The following is a 12,322-nucleotide window of genomic DNA, read 5'->3' on the forward strand; positions in this document are numbered from 1 at the left end:
GACTTGCTTGAAAGGCAGAACAGCATTAATGGGAGATTTAAAAAATTGTCGGCGTCATTTAATGAATGCGTTAATGCGGTAATAACGCGTTAACTTGCCCAGCCCTAATTTGCAACCAAAAAAGAGATTTGAGAGTAAAAGACAGGAAGTGACAATCAAAAAAAAGATAATTTTGCTTATGAATCAGTCCTCTTTGCTTGTGAGTTAAAAACTTTTGCTTGAGACTTCAAAAGTTTTGATTGAAAACCACTCCTCTTTGTTTGCAACTTCAAAAGTTTTGCTTGGGAATTTAACTGCACTAAATGGGCGTGGCCTACACAGATGGAAGAGTTTCTATTGGTGTGTTTGACCTGGCTCCAGCACCGGCTCCAGCTTCCGCCTTAAACCCACTTCTCTGTTGTGTATGTTACTGGGAGGTCAGTTGATAGCCTGCTGCTCTTTGAAATTTAAATGTGTCCTATTAGTAATGGATTACACTAAATATCGTCAGTTACAGCCTGTATATTCACAACCTGAACAGAGTTTGAAATGAGTGAGTGAGTTACAGGGAGGAGTTGACAGACAGCGGGTGTAGGGTGGTTCAGTAGGACACCTGGACCACAGCTGGTACCAGGACACCTGGACCACAGCTGGTACCAGGACACCTGGACCACAGCTGGTACCAGGACACCTGGACCACAGCTGGTACCAGGTGCCATGAAGCAGAAAGAGAAATAGTGACAGAGTGTCACAGGAGCCCATAGGATACCCACAAACACAACTGAGAGGCAATCAGGTTAGCAGTTCTTCTGAACCATTATCATTTTCCAGCACCAGGTTTTCTGGTTTTCCCTACGTCGCATCCCGACCGGATCCAAGCTGTAGTCCAGGTGTCCTGTCTCCATCCTACACCCGCTGTCTGTCAACTCCTCCTGTAACTCACTCACTCATTCCATACTCTACTCAGGCTGTGAATGTACAGGCTGTAGCCGACGATATTTAGTGTAATCCATTACTTATGGGACACATTTAAATTTCATAGAGCAGCAGACTATCAACTGACCTCCCAGTAACATAACACAGCGGAGAAGTTGTCAAACCTGTCCCCAGATGTTAGTCTGGTTTTGTCTGTCTTTTATCTTGTCTGTCATTTCCTGTTTTATTTTGTTAAGTTTCCCTTGTGTGTCATGTCTGGTGTCTTTACTTCCTTTTCCCTTGTGTTCACCTTTCCCCTGATTACCTGACTCCGCCCTCATTTGTTCCACCTGTGTCTCGTTGTCTTCCCTCTCTTCTGTGTATTTAAGTCCTGTCTTTCCCCCTGATCAGTCGCCAGTTCGTAATTTCCTAGTGAGTTACTTACCAGCGTTTCTGATCCTGTCTGTCTGTCTGCCTGTTTTTTGACCCGTTTTTCGCCATCTTGTTTTTTGCCTGTTTGCCTTCTCCCTGTCGGTTTTGTCTGCCTCTATCTGATCTCCTGGTTTTGATCTCCTCGCCTGATTTTTACGGTACGTGAGCTTTGCCTGATCCCTATGTCCTGTCGCCTGTCTGACTGCTTTCCCGTGTATGACCTGTTTCTGCCACTGACCTCCCTCTGCTTCTCCCTAGTCGGGGTTCCGACGCAAACTGCCGATCCGAACGGAGGTTTCTCGTCCTCAGTCCGGAGGGCTAACCCGGAGAAGAACTCAACCTCCATTATCCTCAAGATATTGTTCTTTATCATTATTTTTGATCTGTCAGTGTTGTCAGTGGCAAATAAACACTGTGAACTTTTATATCTGTCTCTGGGTTCTGCATTTGGGTTCAGTTTACGTACTCACGCCATCACAGAAGTGGGTTTAAGGCAGAAGCTGTAGCCGGCGCTGGAGCCAGGACAAACCCACCAATAAAAACTCTTCTCTCATCCATCGGTGTAGGCCACGCCCATTAAGTGCAGTTAAATTCGCAAGCAAAACTTTTGAAGTTGCAAACAAAGAGGAGTGATTTTCAATCAAAACTTTTGAAGTCTCAAGGAAAAGTTTTTAACTCACAAGCAAAGAGGACTGATTTACAAGCAAAATGATCTTTTTTTTTGATTGCCACTTACTGCCTTTTTTTCTCAAATCTTTTTTGGTTGCAAATCTATTCTTTTTAATTGCAAATCCCTTCTTTTTGATTGATGAATAAAGAAACAAATTTCTCTCCATATGTTTCCTGTTTGGGGTGCAACCTGAGTCCTCCATTGATCCCGGCTGTTTCTCAACATGCGTTCTTGTCAGTTCTTCCATTCTCGTGTTCTTGTGAAATGTAAACAGTCGCGGCCCAAGTACTGTTAAAGTTGTAAGTTTGCATAAACCAAGGACGCATGCAATACCCGTTAGTTCTTCTTGTTTGCTAGCTTAAACCAAGGATGCACTGGTTGTTGACTCATGAAGACTTGGCTGGGAAATATTTCCTAAAATGCAGATCATGCCGGTTTGAGTGGGACCTGGGCGGCTTGTTTGCCCACCACGGCTGTGCCTGGCTGAACCCACGACATGTATTAGAGTTTAGAAAAATATACAAAATGTATAAATGACATGTAAATACTAGTACAAATGTAATGAAATCAAATCAGTGACATCGTGGTGATTTGAGGGAAACACAGTATGGAGCAGATGGTGTAAATACAGGAGAGACAGGGAGGAAAGTTCACAGGTACCAGCTGTTCAGTTACAGATAGACTTGTGTTCTTGGGAAGTATGTCTTCTGGGACCGTTCTTACCAAGACTGTACTCACCGAGTTTGCAAGACCATACTCTGCGTTCTTGGTAATGAGAAATGGCCCCTGGTTATAAATGATGCATGTGCAGTGGACCCCCCACCCCCCAATACAAGAGATAGGAGAGCCTCGGGGTGCAAAAAATTGCACCAAGCACCACCCACAGAAGTAAACATCGCATCCCGAAAAGAATCAAGACCTTCCTCAGAAATGGAATTAGCGAATAGGTCCGTAAGTAAAACTACTGAGCCGTGACTAAACAGCTGGTTAGTTCAGTGGTTATCACAACGGACTACAGTGTGGGGAGGGACAGGATGGAGTCCTGGGTGCAAGTGTTATCAGATATGTGTTTTTAAACCTTATGTCAGTGGTTCCAGCCCTTTTTGGCTCATGACCCCATTTTAACATCACAAATTTCTGGCGACCCCCTTTTTTTTTTTTTTTTTTTTTTGCTAAAATGTATTTGTTTTTGATCATGTAATAGTTTGCTATACTACATGGCAAATAAACCTTAATTTTAGATGTCATTTAGTCTATATAATGTATCTTATTATGGACGGAGGCAGTAAATCCAGTTGTAGATTACTGGACAAAGTGAGAATTTTATTTTCTTTGGTCATAATATGTCCAGTCAGTCCAGCTGTGATTTACAAGGACGACAATTAATACTGAACAAACAAGAACTGAAACTATGAATTATGAAAGAGCTGCAGCATCTGAAACTGACCACAATGAACATTTGACAGATAAACAGAACCACAGTGCTTCAGTTTCAGCTTCACAGTTTGTCATGTCTTTTATGTATTGTAATTGTCTCTCTCAACTCACCATATATTTTTATTAGTACGTTTTTTTTAAAATCAAGTTTTAGTAATTTCTGGTGACCCCATTTGAATTCCAGGTGACCCCCCTGACCCCAAGGTGGAAAAACACTGCCTTATGTTGATTTTCAAATTTTTTTCAATGTCATGCCTTCTACTCACACTACCTCCACCCCTGCTGTAAATGCATTGTCCATACTATCAGTGGAAAATACACTTATCAGGGGCATATCTGACTTTAACAATAGTCATAGAAAACTGTTCATGTTCGAAGGATAGACGGTGAAATGTACGTATAAAAATACATGACTGACAACATATACTGTGTATTTTTATTTTTATTTAAATTAATATTTTAAAATAGTGGTGCAATTACATGTATCCTTGTAGTGATATGTGGTTATAGTGCAGCTGAAAACTGACTTGGATACTGCGCCGCCAAAAAATTAGGGATGCTCCGATACCGATACGAGTATCGGCTCCGATACTCGGTGTGTGTACTCGTACTCGTAAAAGATATCCGATACTAATGCACCGATACCACTTACGGCCGTGTGACATTCCCAGTTCAGTGCAGCAGGTACGCGGCGGTGGAATAATGTGTGTGAGTGTGAAGAGTGTGGAGATTTTTCAAAATAAATGATGGTGATAAAAGTAACACTGACTGACAGTAACGTTAAAGACACAGACAGATACAGACGCAGCGTTCTGTCCATCCTCTGCGTACATTCCATCTGTTTTCCAGGTGCTCGCAGATGAGTAAACAGAATGAGAATACCAGCGGATGTACGGAGCGGTGTGGACCGCTGGGTTTTGAGTTTTTCCTTGCCGAGAAGGAGGGTCTAAGGACGGGGGATGCCCTGGACACTACTCATTTTCTTGCTGTTCATTTGACTGTTGTTTACTCTAACTGACTCTGTAAAGCCCTTTGAGATAACCTTGTTGTGATATTGGGCTATACAAATAAAGTTGAATTGAATTGAATTGAATTGAAAACCAAACTTATCCCTCATTTGTCTTTTCTCTTCCTGCTGAAGCTAAACTTTTAAACCTTACCAGAGAAAACGCTGCAACATTAGTATCACATTAGTGTTGTCTCTGTCGTCTACAGGTTTGTTATTACTGACTTTCTTCTTCTCAAAAAACTTTCCTCTTCTTCGTGGTATTTGTCCAGTACGGTTAATTCAGAGCGGCGCCCCCTGGTGGATTAATTGAGAAACGCTCATTCCAACACATTAACCCTTTCATGCATAGGTCACTCCAGTGGACAGTTGTTCTCCAGCTGTTCTCTTGTATATTCATGGGTTTTGTTGTTTTAGTTCCATATCAGCCGACACAGTGGATGCTTATACATCATCTCTTACACTGACATTCACACCATTACTGTAACTATGCTGTTCTTGATAAACCTGATCTGTAGTTACATGTTTTAGTGTAAATCAATTGTTATTTGTTAGACAAGAAGGCTTTTTTTTGCATATTATCTCCATTAAATGAGTAATTACTAGCATTAAAATATGTTAAAATGTGAGAAAACATCACATTCGCAGCCTTAAAAATGTTTTTATTTCATTGTTTACATATCATTTCCTGATATTAGGTTTTAAACACATTTCTTTACTTCAAAAATTAAATGCATGGATATTTTTGTAACTCCTTAGAAAAAAAAAAACTTGGTCGCATTGTTTTTCTCATGGCTTAAGGAGGAATAAAAAACTCAAAAATAAATCTGACGAAGGTTCTCAAAATTCATGCATGAAAGGGTTAAATGTCAGTAGCAGCACTTTGTTCCAGTCAGACTAATGATAACGACAATAAAGCACATTTACAAAAGGAAACAACAACTGGAATAAGATTATTAAGGACTCGTGTCAGTACTTGGTATTGGCAAGTACTCAAATGTAAGTACTTGTACTCGGTCTGGAAAAAAGCAGTATCGGTGCATCCCTACAAAACATGATTTCACCAGCCGCCACTGGTGCCCAGTTTTCATTTTCATACAGTGACATGGTTTTCCTTTCCCTGTTACCACCCTATTCACTCTGCCTGAAACCGGCCCAGCGCTGGACCAGTAAATCATTAAACGGACGTCTGCATGGTTCGCAGGACGCAGGTGCTGGTGTGTGTTTGTGTGTGTGAATGTGGCCGGAGCATGACAAAGAGATAATGCTGAGCGCCCTCACATGGATAATTGCCACGTGACATAGCGTATTTGTGTTTATCTAGTTCTGTGGAGTGTGATGCAGTATCTGTTTTTCTTCAAATTTAGCCCAATCCTCACAGAATATACAAATATAACAATGTTATGGTCAAAACTTTTATTCCTGTGTGAAAGCTGAAAAAGCCAGATGGATATTTGTGGTGTTGAACTGTCTTATCTTTAGATGAAACTACATGAAAATAATGTAAAAGAAGTAACAAGACAAAGAAACTGTAAATGGCAAAGAAGATGTTAGATGCAAAAAGTTGGAACAAGATGAAAACTATATAAACTGAATGACAGTGAAGATGCAACAAGACGCATAAAGATGAAAATGATACAGTAAGATGAAAAAGACAGGCACAAAAAGATGCAATAAATCAAGACATGCAGCAAAGATAATGAAAACAGATGATTGCACCAAACTGTAACCTTTTCCATCATGTTTCATCTGTCTTAGTTTTGTTGCATTAAGGAGTGATATTTTGCCTTTTTAAAAAAAAAAAATGGAATTCTGCATTTTCCCACATTTCCCTGTGGTCTCCATAAACTATAAATGCTCTGCTTGGGTCTGAACTCTTCATTCATTCAACTCCACAGGTCCATCTTCAACCCTATTTCTGAGTAATGACACCAGAAAGGTGGTTTGGAGCGCTGGCCCTTTAAATGCACATGAGCCACTTCTGGCCCCGCCCCCTCCAGGTTGTTGGCTGTGCTGCTCTGTCCTGTTCAACCAACAACTGTACTTTAAGTAATCAGCTCAAAGTTTGGACATATTTTCAGTCTGGACTACAACCGCTGCTGCTGACAAACTATTATGTCGTACTTGGAGAGATGTTTGTCAGAAGTCTGGAGCTTATCTGTGCAAATGTTGTGATGTAACTACTTATAGACGTAACAAATTAAGCAGGAATGAAGATGCGTTGTAGAGATCCACTCAGTTTTTTCCAAAATGAATATAAAGATAGCTTTGGAGCACCTGGAGGGTTCAAATTCAAACTTTATGAACTATTAGGGTCCAAATACACAAAAAAATGAACCAAAGACTAATAAAGGTGGGTTTAGCAAAATATGACCCATTTAAGATGAAGGAAAAAAGATGCAACAAAAAAAAAAAAAATGACACAAAAAGAAAAAAATAAATGAAAAAGATGCAGCATATTCAAAAGAATGCAACAATAAGACTGTCATTGCTGTTTTTGGCTACTGCAACAAAAGCAATGCAACGAGACAAAAATTAAATGAAAATCAAAAATCAAATCAAAAATCAAAATCAGTCAAATGAGAATTTCTTTTTATATATGCGATGTACATATTAAAGTGTGCTGATATTTTATCTTGGACCTTAGCCGAGAACCACCTGCCTAAATTCCGTTACGTGTACACATTATGACAATAAAAATTCTTCAATCTTGAATGAGGAGGGGTCATGGTGGTTCCGGGGTTAGACGGGCCTGGGTTCCATTTGCATGTTCTCCCTGTGTCTGCAAAGCTTCCACCCACCGTCCAAACACATGCACCTTAACAGGGTAACTGCTCAGTCTAACTCAGGGATGTCAAACATGTGACCTGTGGGCCAGAACCGGCCCGCCCAAAGGGTCCAATCCGACCCGTAGGATGAATTTGTGAAATGCAAAAACTACACTGAAGAAAAGAACAGTCAGTGGTGTTCAAATGATTTTAGTTCAGGTTCCACATACAGACCAACATGGGTCAGGCCAGTAAAATTCTATCATAATAACCTATAAATAACAACAATTCCACATTTTTTACTTTGTTCTAGTGTAAAAAATTACAATTACATAAAATTGTCTACAATTACAAAATATCCTTTCCCCAAAAAATGTGAAAAACCTCAATAAAAATGAACAACCTGAAATGTCTTAAGAGAAATAAGGACAATTTTAACAATATTCTACCTGTTAATAAATATGTTGTCCACTTTATTTGATTGATTATTTGATCCACTGTGATCTGTAAGTTGTGATGTACATGTGTAAATGATGAACTGAGACATAATATTGTTAAAATTGCACTTATTTTTCTTAAGAAATTTCAGGTTTTTTGTTGTTCATGTTATTCAGATTTTTTTTGTAGATGTAAACATTTCATAATGTAATCTTACTTTTTTCACTGTGAAACATAAGGCAAAAGTTTAGAGCTGACATTATTCATAATTTATTATGTTATTATTTTACTGGTTTGGCCCACTTCAGATTAGATTGGTCCGTATGTGGCCCCCAAACTAAAATAAGTTTGACACCCCTGGTCTAACCTGTCCAGACCAGGTGAACTCCAGCACCACCATAATCCTCCACAATATTAACCACTTTGCAAAAATGAGTGAAAATGAACAATTAAAGTGCAACCTGAGCTTTACAAAATAAAAATGCTCAAATATGTGTTTTGGATAACTGTAAACAAATGAACAAAGGGAACCTGTATGTGTGTTCAGCCATGTTTCTGTACCTGTTTAGACCAGTGGTTCTGAACTGGTCCAGCTTCAGGACCCACTGTCACCCCTCAATGACAAACCAAGACCCAAACTGATAAAAGTTAAACTTTTCAAATTTATTTAACGTAAAGATATTGTGTTTTGAACCTGAGATAATAAATAATATCACAGTCTGAAAAAACAGAAGACAAGTTGAATGATAAACCAAACTGACCAGCAGGTGGTGATGGTAAATATGGAAATATTCCTTTTAATAGTAAATTAAGTCCATTTGAACCAAAATTAAAAAGTGCACTCAGTTAAAAATTAAAGGTTCATTCAGTCACTTATGGAAGAATTAAACACACTGAGGTTTTTGTCCAGTGGAGGTAAAACCAGGTCTGATCAGAGGCGATTTCTCTCAGACTGCAGTGGAAGCTCGGCTTCCCCTAAAATGATGAAAATTAAATGCTCAAATCTGTTCAGTTGTTTTCATTTCATTGACTCCAAATGTGTTAGAACACGTTCATCTCTCAGACCAGTTGTTCAGAATCAGTTTGATCCCAGATCAGTGGACCTGGATTGTTGTCACTTCTCCTCCATTCCCGTGTCTGTGTTTTCTCCTCCATCTCTGCTCAGTGCATTTGTCCGCAGACGCTCAGCGTCCATGCACTTCAATGGGACTGAGTGGAACTGCTGGAAACTGACTCTAAACTGGACGATAATTGGATAAATGCCACCATGTTGTCCCGCCCCCGGACGCTCAGCCTCTCTGGGGGTGAATGGAGCTGTGGGCGGAGCTCGGCCGGGCTGAACGCTGAGCTTCCATGTGCTGATTGGAGGATCAGTCGAAAGGCTGAATCCCGTTTGATTGACAGCTGTTTTCAGATCTGTTCACAGTTCAGTTTGATACCGTCACACACTCTGCTGTGAAATCAGACAAACCACTACCAAATGAACTGTTCATTTCTTGCACTGTAAATAAAACACACTCATTGTACTTCCTTGTTTCAATTAACATAATTTCAATGTTTTCTTTTTTCGGTTACATAATTGAATCATTTCTTGTTTGAGTTTAATATCGTTTTGTAGATAGTTAAATCAGTCATACTGTTGGCTAGGTCGGAGTGAACTAACTATCAAGTCCCTGGAAAAGACGCCGACTGTGTACGATAAGGTCACTGACCATTTTGTTAAAAAGGAACGGAGGGATGAATTTATGTTTAAATAACTTAACAATTTTTTTGAAGTAAGCCGACAATGAGCTTCCCCTGTCTGACAGACGAACAGCCGCCACTGTATCTGATGTAGTCGTCATACCTGAGTTACACCTTGATATGAATAGAAACTTTTGGTTCTTCTTTGATGCTGTAAATGTCTGGTGTTAATTATCATTACAGCGCATTACCGTCACCTACTGTTGGAGAGTGTGAATGGACGGGGCTCAGCTCCGTAAAAAACAAAGCACAGTATTAGTTTATTAACATTATCATTTTAACCCAGACAAAGGCCGACGACCCACTGAAAACAGGTTTTAGAACCACTTTTGGGTCACGACCCACCAATTGAGAATCACTGGTTTAAACCATAGAACACGCACGCACGCACGCACGCACGCACGCACGCACGCACCAAGGTTATAATAGTTTTGGATTTTTCATTATAGTTTTGTTTTATTTAGTTTTGACTTTTTTTTTTCTCTAATTCAGTTAGTTTTAATTCATTTTTAAAGCAGGTTTGCTAGTTTTTATTAGTTTTCGTTTTTTTCTAAATGCTTAGTTTTAGTTTAGTTTTAGTATTAATTTCAGTTTTGTCGTATCTTTTATCTCTTCGCCATCATATTCAAATAAATCCTGTACAGGACTCTGAATTCTCCAAACATTAGTCTGCATGTTTCCAGGTAGAGTGGGGACGAGAAGACGACTCTAAATGACAAGTGATGAGAGGTGTCATATGGTGCCAGCAGCTAAAATTACTAGAGCAAAATAAATCAATTTTTTATCTATCCAACACTGACAAAAACAAAAACAAAGGGAATTTTATTCATAATTTTTATCTGTTTTAGTTAGTTTTGTAAACACACAATACAGTTTCAGTTAGTTATCATTTTTTCTTTTAATTCTAGTTTTTATTTATTTCAGTTAATGAAAATGTTTTTTCAATTCTAGTTTTCGTCATTTTGATAGTTTTCGTTAATGATAATAACCTAGGCGCGCGCGCACACACACACGCACGCACACACACACACACACACACACACACACACAGACACTGAATTTATATGTGATGAGCACAGTCTAATCATGTGGTCGAGGGCTGAAGCTGATTGCAGCCTCTCTGTGACTCTTTGGGCTCCCAGATGGCGTTCATCGATCCTGGACGTCTCTTTTGGTGCCAGTGAATCTTAATTTGCTCAGTAAAGTCTGTGGCTATGTTGAGGAAAATCCAATGATTGTTTTTTCTTTTTTTTTCTTTTAAATCTAATCTTTATGCTGAGCACTTCACTCTGCAATTTCTGACTGACCTCACTGGACAACAGTGGTTGTCATGGAAACGTTGCACAGGTACACTGAAGGCAGTTTTCTGCCCACTATAGAGAATGAAAGGTAGGCTACATTATGCACCGGCTCACATACTGACACAAACATGCACAGAGTGGAGACGGTTCTATTATTACGTTCATGTTGTTCAGGAGTGAAATGAGTAAGTTGTGTTGAAGAGGACACGGTGTCCAGTCATGCTTTATGTAAATGTTTCTTTGGCTTTGTCTGTGACCTCATACATTCATGTTCTACTCACACAGCACTTATGACATAAGGCCACTTAATCTGTTTACATAATGATGTGTAGGTTCTCATCAGTAATGGGAGAAGGCTGGTGCTTAGACAGCACAAAAGGTGGCTCTGGGAGGATGGAGAGGGATGAAGATGAGGAAGAGGATGAGGAAGAGGAAGAGGATGCCGCGGTCTGAAATGGAAATGTGCCTATTTCTACATTATACAATTGTGTTAGTCTCACAGACATAGACCAGTGCTTCTCAGTCTTTATCTGTCAGACCCCCCTTTGGAGGATGAAAAATCTCCAGGCCCCCGTCAACCCCAACAACATTGTAACAGTGGTGCAATTAGAACTTTTATTGAAAGAAACATCAATATCGCAACTATACTTTTTGCTTTTCCTTGAGTAATTTGATTTAAAAAAATTTAATTAAAACAAAAAAAAAATAGACTTTTGTTTGAACAGTATAAATAAACTCAACCAGACTGCTCCCTGAGACAATCTTTTTCCAAATAAAAATAAGAAATGTGCAGTTACCTTACAACTATGACAATAAAGTTAATTTTTTTAGAATAACAAACTCATTTTGGTAACAAAGATGAACATTTTAACAATATCAGTGGGTCAATGAGCCTGTTTCCATTGCACATCAAAGTGCAAACTGTACAAACTGTGCACAAACGAAACACTGCACATTTTCTTTTCCAGTCCAGTCCTTGTCCATTTTCCAAACCTAAACTCTTTGTCTAGTCTAGTGACAGATCACCATGGCAGTGGATTGGATTGTTGTACGTCCCTAAAATGAGTCCAGGGTGCTCCAACACTAAAACCTTAGTTCCACCTGCTACATGTTCTAACCTGAAGAAACCCCATGGTCCCCTGGTAAGCCTTTACACCTCCCCTAGGGGGCCCACCCCACAGTTTGAGAAACATTGACATAGACAGACTTATGGCCACTCTTAGCGTTAGTGCTGTACATGGTTTATTCTAAAATAGGAATAAAAAAACCCCAAAAAACTCTGAGATGTTTAGCTGGTTTATATATTTATTTATTTATTTTTTAATAAATCACACTCAAATTGGGCAGCACTAAATGACTCAGGATTCAGTAACAGTATTGGGGGTAAGGTTGGGCAAAGTAGTATTAAATGTGATGTAAATGTACAGTATATTTGTCCTCAGGGTTGAATTTGTTTGTCTTGTCACGTCTTTTATGTCTTTTTGCATCTTATACTTTTCTTTTACCTCATTTCATCTTTTATGTTGTCTTTGCTTTACAGCTTTAATGTTGTTTTTGTCTTCACGTGACATCAGCTTTCTCTCAAACTCTACCTTGAACTTGAAAGAAATAATTTTTCATATATCATGATAAG

General features: G+C 39.2%; 1 protein-coding gene and 1 long non-coding RNA gene across 2 annotated transcripts in view; one reads left to right on the forward strand and one right to left on the reverse strand.

The window, feature by feature from the left end:
* rab26 (RAB26, member RAS oncogene family) overlaps positions 1–12,322 on the forward strand; it is a 304,408-nt gene that overhangs the window by 32,238 nt on the left and 259,848 nt on the right. The gene's annotated exons all lie outside the window — the stretch shown is intronic.
* LOC115410628 (uncharacterized) lies at positions 775–11,313 on the reverse strand. Its single transcript, XR_003934113.1, has 3 exons — positions 11,194–11,313; positions 960–962; positions 775–785 (listed from the first exon to the last, which is right to left on the reverse strand). It is a non-coding gene; the product is annotated as an uncharacterized LOC115410628 (long non-coding RNA).

The sequence above is a fragment of the Sphaeramia orbicularis genome, chromosome 19, assembly GCF_902148855.1.
Source record: "Sphaeramia orbicularis chromosome 19, fSphaOr1.1, whole genome shotgun sequence".
NCBI classification, from domain to species: Eukaryota; Metazoa; Chordata; class Actinopteri; order Kurtiformes; family Apogonidae; genus Sphaeramia; species Sphaeramia orbicularis.